We start from the raw sequence: 14611 nt of genomic DNA, 5'->3' as shown, positions 1-14611 counted from the left end.
GAGGAGCATAAAGAAGGTCATAAATAATTTAGGAACTTAAACATATTATGTAAAATGTATGTTGCTGTTATTGTTATTTTAAATTGCTATCCATAACCAGCAATCAGTATGAGTTTTCTTTTAACAAAAACACTTCTTTGAAAAACTAAAATAGCAAATATTATGGACACTATAGTATATTGACATTTTTTATATTTCAAAATAACACGTTTTTACTGTATGCACAGTACACAGCGGTACCGCAGGTTGAACTGTAGGGCGCAAATCCACCTGAGCCCAAAAGCATTTGCCTGGTGCAGCGCGGTTTTCATCACTCTCTGCGGGAGTGCTGGCTGTGACTAATTAAACCAGTTTCACAGGTATTTTCAAAGTAGAAGGGGTCGAGTCTTCCAGCAGGAGGGGGAACAAGCTGCCCAGCTGAGTGGAATGCTACAGAACCCTAAACAGACAATACACACTAGCCGAATACAGTGCCTTGCGAAAGTATTCGGCCCCCTTGAACTTTTCAACCTTTTGCCACATTTCAGGCTTCAAACATAAAGATATAAATTTTTTATTTTATGTGAAGAATCACCAACAAGTGGGACACAATTGTGAAGTGGAACGAAATCTATTGGATTTTTGAAACTTTTTTAACTAATAAAAAAATGAAAAGTGGGGCGTGCAAAATTATTCGGCCCCCTTGCGTTAATACTTTGTAGAGCCACCTTTTGCTGCGATTACAGCTGCAAGTCGCTTGGGGTATGTCTCTATCAGTTTTGCACATCGAGAGACTGAAATTCTTGCCCATTCTTCCTTGCAAAACAGCTCGAGCTCAGTGAGGTTGGATGGAGAGCGTTTGTGAACAGCAGTTTTCAGCTCTTTCCACAGATTCTCGATTGGATTCAGGTCTGGACTTTGACTTGGCCATTCAAACACCTGGATACGTTTATTTGTGAACCATTCCTTTGTAGATTTTGCTGTATGTTTGGGATCATTGTCTTGTTGGAAGATAAATCTCCGTCCCAGTTTCAGGTCTTTTGCAGACTCCAACAGGTTTTCATCCAGAATGGTCCTGTATTTGGCTGCATCCATCTTCCCCTCAATTTTAACCATCTTCCCTGTCCCTGCTGAAGAAAAGCAGGCCCAAACCATGATGCTGCCACCACCATGTTTGACAGTGGGGATGGTGTGTTGAGGGTGATGAGCTGTGTTGCTTTTACGCCAAACATATCGTTTTGCATTGTGGCCAAAAAGTTCGATTTTGGTTTCATCTGACCAGAGCACCTTCTTCCACATGTTTGGGGTGTCTCCCAGGTGGCTTGTGGCAAACTTTAGACGAGACTTTTTATGGATACCTTTGAGAAATGGCTTTCTTCTTGCCACTCTTCCATAAAGGCCAGATTTGTGCAGTGTAAGACTGATTGTTGTCCTATGGACAGACTCTCCCACCTCAGCTGTAGTTCTCTGCAGTTCATCCAGAGTGATCATGGGCCTCTTGGCTGCATCTCTGATCAGTCTTCCTCTTTGTCTGAGCTGAAAGTTTAGAGGGACGGCCAGGTCTTGGTAGATTTGCAGTGGTCTGATACTCCTTCCATTTCAAGATGATCGCTTGCACAGTGCTCCTTGGGATGTTTGAAGCTTGGGAAATCTTTTTGTATCCAAATCCGGCTTTAAACTTCTCCACAACAGTATTACGGACCTGCCTGGTGTGTTCCTTGGTCTTCATGATGCTCTCTGCGCTTTCAACAGAACCTTGAGACTATCACAGAGCAGGTGCATTTATACAGAGACTTGATTACACACAGGTGGATTCTATTTATCACCATCAGTCATTTAGGACAACATTGGATCATTCAGAGATCCTCGCTGAACTTCTGGAGTGAGTTTGCTGCACTGAAAGTAAAGGGGCCGAATAATTTTGCACGCCCCACTTTTCATTTTTTTATTAGTTAAAAAAGTTTCAAAAATCCAATAGATTTCGTTCCACTTCACAATTGTGTCCCACTTGTTGGTGATTCTTCACATAAAATAAAAAATTTATATCTTTATGTTTGAAGCCTGAAATGTGGCAAAAGGTTGAAAAGTTCAAGGGGGCCGAATACTTTCGCAAGGCACTGTAAAAACTCCCTTGCTTTTAACAGAGCGTTTCATAATTTCTAACAACGGAAATAATTTAAACTGCGACACTTTTATCATTCAACGAGAGTTCAAAATATCACAAGGATCCTCAAGAGATCAACAAAGACAACAGAAAAAGATATGTGTACTGTATAAGATACTGTCCATGGGAATCCAAGCTTTTTTATCCATGCTAAGTAGTCTTTAAAATTTCTTCATTACACAGTGAATTCAAAATTCCAGGATGTGCCTATATTAGTACACTGGGCAAACGTTCTGAGGTCAAATTCTTCCAGCACGGGGGTACCTTTAAAGCGGAGACGACGGCACCGAAATTTTTTGGTGCGCCCTCTCTTTAAAGCCCTGGCCAAATATGAAGACAGTACGTACAGTTATAATTCAAACTGAATTAAAAACTACACATCCCACTTACCATGGTGGTGCTTGTGATCATTGCGTTTAACCAACGAAACAGGGCGAAAAATCAGTCACATGACTTTGGGGCTGAGTTTCGAAAGCTTAACCTATCAGCAAGACAGCAAAGACATTTTTCCAAGAAAGTTTAGCCTTTGTCACTAATGAAACCACTGAAGACATAAATATAGAAATGGACAATTAATTGACTTTTATATTTCTAAATATCACAACATGTTCGAATCCAAGTCATTTTTAATAACAATGGGTAAACTGGGTAAACTATCACAAAGCTTTAGAGAACTTAACATTTTTATTATAAAAAAACTGGAGGATTGTGAGAGCAGTCCCCCCCTCTTAGGCTGGGCAAATGATTTTTTACATTTTTATTAAGAAATGGAGGCTGTATGCGTTACAATATAAACAGTTACTGTCAAACTTTAAATCAACAGTTGATTTAAAGACGATCTGTCAAAGTGCAATGAAATACAATATTGTTGTTGTTGTTATTGTTGTTTTTATCCTGTAAAGCGTTTTGAGAAGCCACCTTTAAAGGCGCTATATAAAGGCGCTGATTCTTATGGAATGTGTTTTCTTCTTTTTTTTCAGCATGGAATAAACCTATTACAGTACTTGATTCTTATGGATGCCTGGTTCTGCCGAGGATTAAAAAAAAAAACATGGAATCGAGTGTCTAAGGAAATAGCAGTATAACTATATCCATGCACAAACAGTAGCATGTTACATTATTAATTTGGGTGTCTTGCCAGAAAGCGCTAAATTGCATTTCTAGTGCGGTTTTTGATTTTTTTTAAACTACAACCCATACATAAGCTGATACTGTTTAGACTTTTAATTTTAAACTGTATTACAGCAGCACAATGTGGTTTTTCACAAAACCTCCTAGAGTAACGAAATGTCTTGCGTTGTACAGCCTTTCAGCTAAATATATTTATCGCTTACACCTGACACTTGAGATGCCCGACAAAAACCGGTTGAACAGCTCTGTTGGAGGTTTGCAGATCAGATCAGATTCCCTTCCCCCCACAGAAAGACAGACTTATTAGTCACTATTCACTGCGCGGCAAGCAGCTCCAATTTCAGGCGTAAGTGATAGATCCCAGTTTAGCCGATCTTGTAACAGCATGTTACAGTTTACTATTATTAACCATATTCATTTTAAGTGCTTAATGCCATTTTTTGACCACACACGAATATTCTTATGTCCATATCTTCGCAAGGGAATCAGTGCAAATTGTAATACTAATTAAATGACCGTGGGCACTTTCCACCTCCTCTGACAGCAGGAATATAACCCATTCTCAGCTCAGCAGCTCATTACAATATAGGGTGTTCGAATCTTTTGCTGCCTTTTGCTGCCTCACAAAGCTTTAGAGAACTTAACATTTCTATTATCAACAAATTGTAAATACGACATTTACATTGGCATTATTAATTTTTCACTTGAGTGTATGGAGGATTGTCAGCTGTCACTGAGAGCAGTAAATTAAATGTATTTTTTGATTCACAATCGGACAAATGCAACATAAATTGTTATCTTTGTCTTCTAAGTACCTTAATAAACTTTCAGCATAGCTTTCTCCCTGTTTAGATTTATTTTTCTTGGTATTTTGGGATCAAATGTTGAAAGATTAGATTGTAATCATTTTTATTTTTTAAATACATTTTAGAAAAGTGTAATCTATACTAAAAAGCTGTATTTATTTAATACCACTCGATACTTATATTAATGGAGTTTAGTTGATACTGTTTAAACTTTTAATTATTTTAAATTGTATGACAGCATTGTACGCATGCTTAAAAGAGAAGAGAGAAAACACAAGCCTTCTTCAGGTGTGAGGATCATTACGCTAAAATGTAATGTAGGCTCTGAATGGGTTCAATTATGATTTGGGCTTGATTAAGGTCGCTGCCTTTCATCTAAAATCCTGCTTGAATCCTTCTAAACTAAAAATTAGACACGAGAAGAGGCGCTGGTGAAATTTTTCTTTTTTTAATTTCTCTTTTTTTTTGGAAAAAACATCTTACCCGCTGCAATCCGGGCACAGAAGGATTAAAAGAAGCCAGACAGGCAGGGAGAAGAGTGAGTTCTAAATAAGGAGGTATCCAGTAAACAGTGAAGGTAACAGCCGCAGATGTGGCCTACTTAGCCCGCCAGGGTTACCCTACTCTCCCGGAGGAGGCCCACCGGGAGATAGCGCTCCAGGCATTCCTCTGGGCTGATGCTGGCCGCGCCGGTCCCCTTGGAGCAGGCCCTGGCTCTGGGTGAGCAGGCTGATGCCGTATTCAAGGAGACCAGTGGGCACCAATGGAGGGGTGCATGGGGAATCAGATGGGGAGGAGGAGTGTTGGAAGTGTTGGCTACAGCCGGGGCTTATTTCTTCCCTGTCTCATCGAGGGTAGACCCTGCCAGGCCCTCGTCGACACCGGTTCGACCATCACCCTGCCAGGCCTGGTGTCCTGCCGGGCACCAAGGCAGCCGGACCCCCAGGGCGCTCACCATGCACTTTGGGGCTGCGAGGGTGAAACGCCCCTTCTACAGTACCTTGCCCCAGTCCATGAGGACTGTATCCTGGGGTTAGACTGGTTGCAGCAGGTGGGTGGTTGCCTTGACTTGGGCCGGCGAGAGTTGGTGGGGCAGGGGGAATGAATCAGTCTCGCAGTGGGCGGGGCGGGAGGTGTCCGGGGTATGTGGCACGGGCAAGCGTCACCTTGGCTTGTCGGAGCCGTGGGTGTCGGGGCGAGCGTGCCAGAGCTGACTCCCAGTACGGTGAGATAAGCTTGCCCCTACCCGAAGTTTGTAAGGCACTCTGTGCACTGTGGGAGGCCTTGTAGGTGAGAGACGGGGTGCTGTGCCGGGGTCAGCAGGTGCCCTCCAGCGGCGAGGTCACTGCTTGGCCGTGCACCACTTGGAGAACTGCCCCACCACAAACCGCCACCTGACCTCGTCGCTGGAGGGCACCCGCCACCCCCGGCGCAGCACCCCATCCCTCATGCCCAACTCAAGGCAACCACCCACCTGGTGCAACCAGTCTAACCCCAGGATACAATCCTCACGGACTGGGGCAAGGTAGAAGGGGTGTTTCACCCTCGCAGCTCCAAAGTGCACGGTGAGCGCCCTGGGGGTCTGGCTGCCTCGGTGCCCGGCAGGACACCAGGCCGCAGCCGGGTGATGGTCGAACCGGTTTTGACGAGGGCCTGGCAGGGTCTGCACTCGGTGAGGCAGGGAAGGAATAAGCCAACTCTTCAAACAGCAGCCGGGGTGAAGCACTCCTTCTTGCTTAGAATAGCAATATTATGGACAATCAATTGACAATAAATATAGAAAAGCACATATTAAATTTGGGAAATTTGGTTTTAAAAGTCCTATACTGTTTTCCTCTACACTATGCTAATCTATTGTCTGTGCTCTCTCGCTCGCCCTCCACCCCCCAATTCAATTCAATTCAATTCAAGGTGCTTAATTAGCATGACAGATGGGTACAATCAGTGTTGCCAAAGCAAATAAAACAATATAATTAACATGGAACAAAACACAAAATAAAAGTAAAATAAAATCTACAGACCTATTATAGACATTTACAACAGAGACATATTATAAAATATTGACATATACTGTAGACAGAAGGAGCATTATTGGGAGACAGGCTCACTGTTCCTCAGGCTGTGACAGGAGATCACATACTGGGCTGCCAGTTCCACTGAGTTCCCTCCTCCCTCTTCCAGTAGGATTGGGACCCATTGTGATATTTATATATACTGTAGGCATGATGTAGACAAATACATGATTGTTTCCCTGTGTGCTGGTGTAGTCTGCCAGTGTGCCTGCTCGTGCATTGAGGTCACCACAGAGCAGCACATTTCCCTGGCCCTGGAAGTGACCGATCTCTGTGTGGAGACTGGGGAGAAGTCCCTCACTGTAGTAGGGGGATTCTGAGGGTGGGATGTAGACAGCACACAGGAAAACCTTATTTTCTGTACAGATTATATTTCTTTTGATTTTAAGCCAAACTCGTGACTCTTTTCTCTGTACTAATTGTATGGAGTGACTGAGCTCCGCTCTGTACCACACAATGATCCCCCCAGAGTCTCTCTCTCGCTCGCCCACCCCCTCTCTCTCTCTTTCTCTCTCTCTCTCGCTCGCCCTCCCCCTTGTGTATTGTCTGTTCTGTAGCATTCCACTTGGCTGGACAGCTTGTTCCCCCCTCCCGCCCCTCTCTGTGTACAGTAGAGCCTCCTGTCCTGACTGGTGGAGCTCATACAGCTGTGTCTGGAGAGAATCCAGGGTATCAGCTTCAACCACACGGCTGGGCAGCTTATTCCCCCCTCTCTGTTATATAAAGGCATGTATGGCTGGTCTTGGCACTGTATTTTAAAGAAAAAATAAACCACAAGTATTCCATTTCCATTCCGTGTCCTATCACAGTGCAGTTGGAAGTGCACCTCTGTCTCTATTTCTCCCTGCTGGCAGTGGGAGCACAGCCTGTCCTCTCTGGGTAACCAGGTGTTTTGCACCTAAAAAGTGGTTATTAACAAGACTGTTATTAATTAAGACGGAATAAGGGAGTCATTTCTATGACACTCTCCCTTATAAACAAAACAAAAACTAAAATTAAGATACAATCTACAGACATTCACAACATAGACATATCTTAAAATATTTACATATATTGTTAAATTATTACTTTAAATATATACTTTAAGTTACGGAACACATCATTATATCTCTTTTTTAAAAAGCGTTTGCCCAGCACAACGGTATTGTTGTTATTGTTGTTTTTATCCTGTACAGCGCATTGAGAAGCCACCTTTTGAGGTGCTATATAAAATAAAGTTAATTATTAATTTGCTGGACAGAGAGGTGAACATTATTATGCAAAAGACAAAGATAAGGATTTACGTTGCCTTGCCAAATTGTGAATCAATAAAAACATTTAATTAAACACGGGTTTGCAATTTAAAGGAAATGGGGGTGACGGGAACTCTTAATCTAAATAAAATTAAAACAAATAAAACAGGTTTCGATTGTTAATAACCACTTTTCATGTGTGAAACACCTGGTTATCCAGAGAGGACAGGCTGTGCTCCCACTACCAGCAAGCAGGGAGAAATAGAGACAGAGGTGCACTTCCTACTGCACAGTGACAGGACACGGGAGAAATGGAATACTGGGTTGTATTTTTTCTGTGAAATACGGTACCAAGACCAGCATTCTGGGTTTTCCCTATACCCGAGATTATGGTTGTGTCATAATGGTGATTGACTGACACCATCTGAAACCCCTCTGATTGGGGAAAAAGACCTGCTGATCTGTTCTACATACCAGGAAGAGGATTTCTTTCTATTCGAAACGTGTATTTTAAACGTTTAATTAAGACGGAATTAAGACTTTTGGGTTGTAATTTAAAAAAAGACAAAAACCACACTCAAAATGCAATTTAGAGCTTTCTGGCCAGAGGAGACGCCCAAATTAATAATGTAACATGCCGCTGTTTGTGCATGAATATAGTTATACTGCTATTTCCTTGGATACGCGATTCCATGGTTTTATTTAAATCCCCGGCGGAAGCGGGCATCCATAAGAATCAAGTACTGTAATAGATTTATTCCATGCTGAAAAAAAAGAAAAAAGAAAACACATTCCATAAGAATCAGCGCCTTTATATAGCGCCTTTAAAGGTTGCTTCTCAAAACGCTTTACAGGATAAAAACAACAATAACAACAACAACAATATTGTATTTCATTGCACTTTGACAGATTGTCTTTAAATCAACTGTTGATTTAAAGTTTGACAGTAACTGTTTATATTGTAACGCATACATTATATTGTCATTAAACAACCTTATGTTTATTAATCTTCCTTGTTATGCACAGTGAGAATGATAATGTAATGAGAATTAATTTAATCACATAGTGCTCATAAATTGTGCTAGGAAGAATAGGTGTTCTAAAAGGTCACATATAAACGGGTTTTCGATGGACAGAATGATAGTGTAACGATTTCGGGTTCGGATAGGACGGACCCAAAAACTCAGACTTGCGGAGTTAAAAGCTGCCTTTATTTTTCCTCTCCGTCACCACCTGCCAGCGAGCTCTCACCCACCCCGACCAGAGAGAGAAACACCCAGGGGTGCAGAACCAGGGAACTATTTACATATTAAAACTATTTCCCAAATTTAATATGTGTTTTTCTATATTTATTGTCAATTGATTGTCCATAATATTGCTATTGTTAAGTTCTCTAAAGCTTTGTGATAGTTTACCCAGTTTACCCATGACTTGGATTTGAACATGTTGTGATATTTAGAAATATAAAGTCAATTAATTATCCATAATATTGCTATTTTATTTTTTCAAAGAAATGTTTGTTTAAAGAAGAGTCATGGCGCCGGCTGGATTTGAACACACAATCTTTGGTTTACAAGCACAGCACCAGACATTGTACAGCGTGTACTACTGTGTTGCGGTATATGAATATAATTATATCGTTATTAATTTCCTTAGATACGCGATTCCATATTATACTAGCAGAAAAGCTTAAAACTACCACTTTTTTGCACACTATTTCACATGTTAGTTAAAGACTTCGATGCTTAAAATGTTTAGGGAGAAATGGAATAATGGTGTGTATTTTTTCTTTAAAGTACCAAGACCAGCTATACAGTATACTGTATGTTTATGTTCCAAAATTAATATCGTTTATGGCCTTCACACGCATTACAGTATGCTCCTATTCTTTTTATGCTCAGCTACTAAGATTTCCCTTCAGTGGTAAAATTCCGTATAAATATTCAATACTAAAACGGGCACAGTAAAGACATTTAAATCTTTCTACGACCGACCAACCACGAGTGCCCCTGTCGGTCAACCAATCACGTACCGCGGTATTTTGCGTCATCGCATGTCACGATGTGCGAGGCCGTAGCCAATTACACCCAGTACGTGTCTGTGCTGTGCACTTTGAATGGCTGCATCTGTATTCTTGTGTATTAGTATCCGTGTGTATGAATTGCTGATTTGTTCCGCAAGGTCAATTTTCTAATAGCCATCGAAGAATCATTTTGTGATTTACTGCTACAGTTAATAATTGTCCCAGTAAATGCACAAAACCACTACAATTGTCTAAAAAATGTGTACATTTTTATATTAGAGTGCCATTTTACAATATTCCAAAGGAACCAAAGTGATGGAGACAGTTAATGATTCTATTAACATACTAAATAGTATAGGCTAATTTTATTTAATATATACCACATACATAAAAGCAAGTTCTCATGCACTCTAAATGGATAAGTAACTCCCCGTCTTATCTAATCTTTGGTGTCTTCATGTTATTATGTTAATTCGTGTATCACAAAATAATCATCTTCATTAATATTTATTGTGCTTTTATATGAACACAGAAGGAATCAGTTTACATTTTAATATATTATATAGTGAAATATTAACATATTTGATGAAAACATATTTAGCTTGCATAGAAAAAGTGGCAAGATTTACCATAAGTATCACACAAATGTTTTTTTTTTTTTTGTAGGATTGTGCAGTTCAACAAACAAATGGTCATGGAACTGAAGGTCACTTCCCATCCTCCTATATACCACTTTTCCATGAATCTCATTCTAAAACAACCCATTATGAAAAAAAGATTTGAGCAATACTGTCATGTTTACATAATTTAATGAATGTCTTTTGAATTATTATTTTTCCATTTAATCCGTAAATTAAGAAAAATGTCAGAGGGAACTATATCCTAGTTAAATCCCAGTGGAATGTAATGTGGGCTTACTGCAAATGAAATGACCAGACTATGAAAACACTCTTGAATACCTGTATAAAACACACAATATTTCAACTAAACATTGCAATTCTTCTCTATTATAAATCGTCCTGTTATCCTTTATTCCTCATGATAATGTGCCTCTTCAAATATTTATCCCCATGGCAACGAATTCTGCTGTAATCTTCTACACACTTTTTTGTATATTTCAAGTACAATTGGCTGATTAGATTATACTTAGATGACTAATACAGATGCAGCCTTTCAAAGTGTGCGGTACAGACACGTACCGCAGGTAAGATGACACGGGGTACCGCGGTGCGTGATTGGTTGACCGACAGGGGCACTCGTGATCCGTTGGTCTGTCGTAGAAAGACTTACTGTAAACGTCTTTACTGTGCCCGTTGTAGATATTGAATTTTACCACTGAAGGGAAATCTTAGTAGCTGAGCATAAAAAGATTAGGAGCATACTGTAATGCGTGTGAAGGCCATAAACGATATTAATTTTGGAACGTAAACATACAGTATATAGCTGATCTCGGTACTTTAAAGAAAAAAATACACACCAGTATTCCATTTCTCCCTAAACATTGTAAGCTTCGAAGTCTTTAACTAACGTGATACTGGAGTCAACAAGCATACTTTTAGAATTTGATTAAAAGGGAATATAATATGGAATCGCGTATCTCAAGAATTTAATAACGGTATGATTATATCCGTGTACTGCGGCAGGGCTGTGTAGGGCTGTTTCACCTGCCTGTTCATGTGAGCTGTCTTGTAGCCTACTGGTCTAGGTGCGTGACTACCAACTGGCAGGTTGTGTGTTCAAATCCAGCTGGTGCTGGACTTTTCATTTTCATTTTTATTTATTTATTTTTTAATCGCATAACATAAACATATTACCGTGTGCAAACTGTACTGTATACAGTATGTATATGTATATTTAATGTCTTAACTGTGCCCGTTTAATTGAATTTAAAAAAAAATATTTAAAACACGAACATTAAGCTGTTTACATCTTCCGCCTGAGAACAGTCACCCGTTGCTACCCAACGCAGAATGGTGATTGGCTGACACCATCTGACACCCCTCTGATTGGAGAAAAAAGACGTGCTGGTTTGCTATACATACTGTACCAGGAAGAGGATTTCTTTCTATTCAAAAAGTGTATTTTAAAAGTTTAAGAAGTAAAAACCTTACAGCGTACACAGATTTCTAAACTGATCAGGATCGTTATCTTTGTCTTATGCATAATAATGTTCACCGCTCTGTCCAGCAAATTAATAATAAACTTTATTTTATATAGCGTTTTAAACGAATAAGTAATTAGATTGCTCATAAACCTAATCACTTGCTTTTTCTTTTTATTTAGGCTCATATTTCAACTATAGATCGTATTATTAATAACCATAATAACAACCAACCAACAAAAACAACCATATAAACATAATACCAACCAAAAACATAGATAACAACCACAATACAAAATCAAATAATCAAACCATTTTACTCTCGCAAAGTCCTCCAATTATCATAATCCCGCCCCTTATGCAAAACCAAACCTTCCTCCAATCCCAGTTTATCCTGTTTATCATAAACAAAATCCACCTCAATTTTCAACATAAAGCATTACACAAAATCAATACCTCAACACTCCATACTCAACAACGATAATTCACAAACAGCCAGAACATGTAACTACACATTCCCAAACAGACCTAATTTCCATAGCCCCGCCCCTTATGCAAAACCAACATCCCTCCCCTGTTCTCTCTCTCCCCTGGCGGTTGTAATTGTTTTTATTTTCAAATAAATTTTAGCAAAGTCAAAATATGTTCATTGTCTTCTAATGAAAGAAGGGTTCCTTTCGCCGTAGTCGGGAGCCTAGCCTTTAACTAGTAAGTACTGTACTTACTGGGTTTTTGAGGGGGGGGAGGTGTCTTTTGCTGGAAATCTTGCCTCCTACTTTGAAAATACCCGTGAAACCGGTTCAATTCGTCACAGCCAGCACTCCTGCAGAGAGGGGGGCTGTACTTGCAGTGTATACAGTACACACGTTATGCTCTTCGTTAATGTCTAAGGAACCCTTCTTTCATTAGAAGACAATGAACATATTTTAGCCCTGAATGAATTAATAGCAAACATGGTTTACATAAAAGACATTTTTCCAAGAAAGTTTTGCCTTTGTCACTAATGAAACCACTAAATAAAGACATAAATATAAAAATCTTAAGATTTTTAAAAGACATGACTTTGCTAAAATTTATTTGAAAATAAAAACAATTACAACCGCCAGGGGAGAGAGAGAACAGGGGAGGGATGTTGGTTTTGCATAAGGGGCGGGGCTATGGAAATTAGGTCTGTTTGGGAATGTGTAGTTACATGTTCTGGCTGTTTGTGAATTATCGTTGTTGAGTATGGAGTGTTGAGGTATTGATTTTGTGTAATGCTTTATGTTGAAAATTGAGGTGGATTTTGTTTATGATAAACAGGATAAACTGGGATGGGAGGAAGGTTTGGTTTTGCATAAGGGGCGGGATTATGATAATTGAAGGACTTTGCGAGAGTAAAATGGTTTGATTATTTGATTTTGTATTGTGGTTGTTATCTATGTTTTTGGTTGGTATTATGTTTATATGGTTGTTTTTGTTGGTTGGTTGTTATTATGGTTATTAATAATACGATCTATAGTTGAAATATGAGCCTAAATAAAAAGAAAAAGCAAGTGATTAGGTTTATGAGCAATCTAATTACTTATTCGTTTAAAATGCTATATAAAATAAAGTTTATTATTAATTTGCTGGACAGAGCGGTGAACATTATTATGCATAAGACAAAGATAACGATCCTGATCAGTTTAGAAATCTGTGTACGCTGTAAGGTTTTTACTTCTTAAACTTTTAAAATACACTTTTTGAATAGAAAGAAATCCTCTTCCTGGTACAGTATGTATAGCAAACCAGCACGTCTTTTTTCTCCAATCAGAGGGGTGTCAGATGGTGTCAGCCAATCACCATTCTGTGTTGGGTAGCAACGGGTGACTGTTCTCAGGCGGAAGATGTAAACAGCTTAATGTTCGTGTTTTAAATATTTTTTTTAAATTCAATTAAACGGGCACAGTTAAGACATTAAATATACATATACATACTGTATACAGTACAGTTTGCATACGGTAATATGTTTATGTTACGCGATTAAAAAATAAATAAATAAAAATGAAAAGTCCAGCACCAGCTGGATTTGAACACACAACCTGCTAGTTGGCAGTCACGCACCTAGACCAGTAGGCTACAAGACAGCTCGCATGAACAGGCAGGCGAAACAGCCCTACAGAGCCCTGCCGCAGTACACGGATATAATCATACCGTTATTAAATTCTTGAGATACGCGATTCCATATTATATTCCCTTTTAATCAAATTCTAAAAGTATGCTTGTTGACTCCGGTATCACGTTAAAGACTTCGAAGCTTACAATGTTTAGGGAGAAATGGAATACCGGTGTGTATTTTTCCTTGTGATATTTTAAGCTCTAGTTGAATGATAGGTGTCGCATTTTAAATCATTTTTGTAATTAGAAATTATGAAACACCCTGTTAAAAGCAAGGAAGTTTTTATGCCCGTTGAAGTAAAACAAAATGCCTGTCAAAGTATGGCTTGGACAGATTCCAAGTGCTTGTACAAATGTGCTAAAGAAATTATACTTTGAGTATACAGCTTGTCCAAAGTCATCCATTATTAATACTTTTAGTAATATCTTCAGTAAAGGCTTTGATGCATAAATATTTCTGATAAAGGTAGATTGTGTACTTTTGTCCAACTGAGCAATCTTGCTTTCATAAAATATACCAACATTTTAATGACTGATGATTAACATGCTGTAATACACAGTTCAAAATTAAAGGCTCAAATGCTGTACATGAGAGGTTAAGCTCCCCCTGGTGGTTTTACAAGGCGACGCCGGATAGTTAGCCACGTGACACACGTGAACTGCGTGATACCGCGTGATACTGCGACACGCCCACCGGGGTATGCCGCGAAATACCTCACCCATTTTGAATGGCTGCATCTGTATACAGCGTAAGGTGGTGACACTTGATGTCTGTCTTGGAAATACATAACTCTGCATTGGAAGCAAGTACATTATATGGCATACTCAAGTACAACCAGTATGTCTTTGAGATGCAAGAAGAAATCATGGCAGGATACAAGTAAGGACATTAGAATCCTGACATGTAACACATTGAGTCAGTTCAAATTTTACAACTTGCCCTCTGATGTTTGGAGAAGCAAAA

This window comes from Lepisosteus platostomus, chromosome 2, assembly GCF_059453375.1.
Source record: "Lepisosteus platostomus isolate fLepPlt1 chromosome 2, fLepPlt1.hap1, whole genome shotgun sequence".
Taxonomy (NCBI): Eukaryota; Metazoa; Chordata; class Actinopteri; order Semionotiformes; family Lepisosteidae; genus Lepisosteus; species Lepisosteus platostomus.
The sequence above is the reverse complement of the archived record's forward strand: the minus strand, read 5'-3'. Positions refer to the sequence as shown.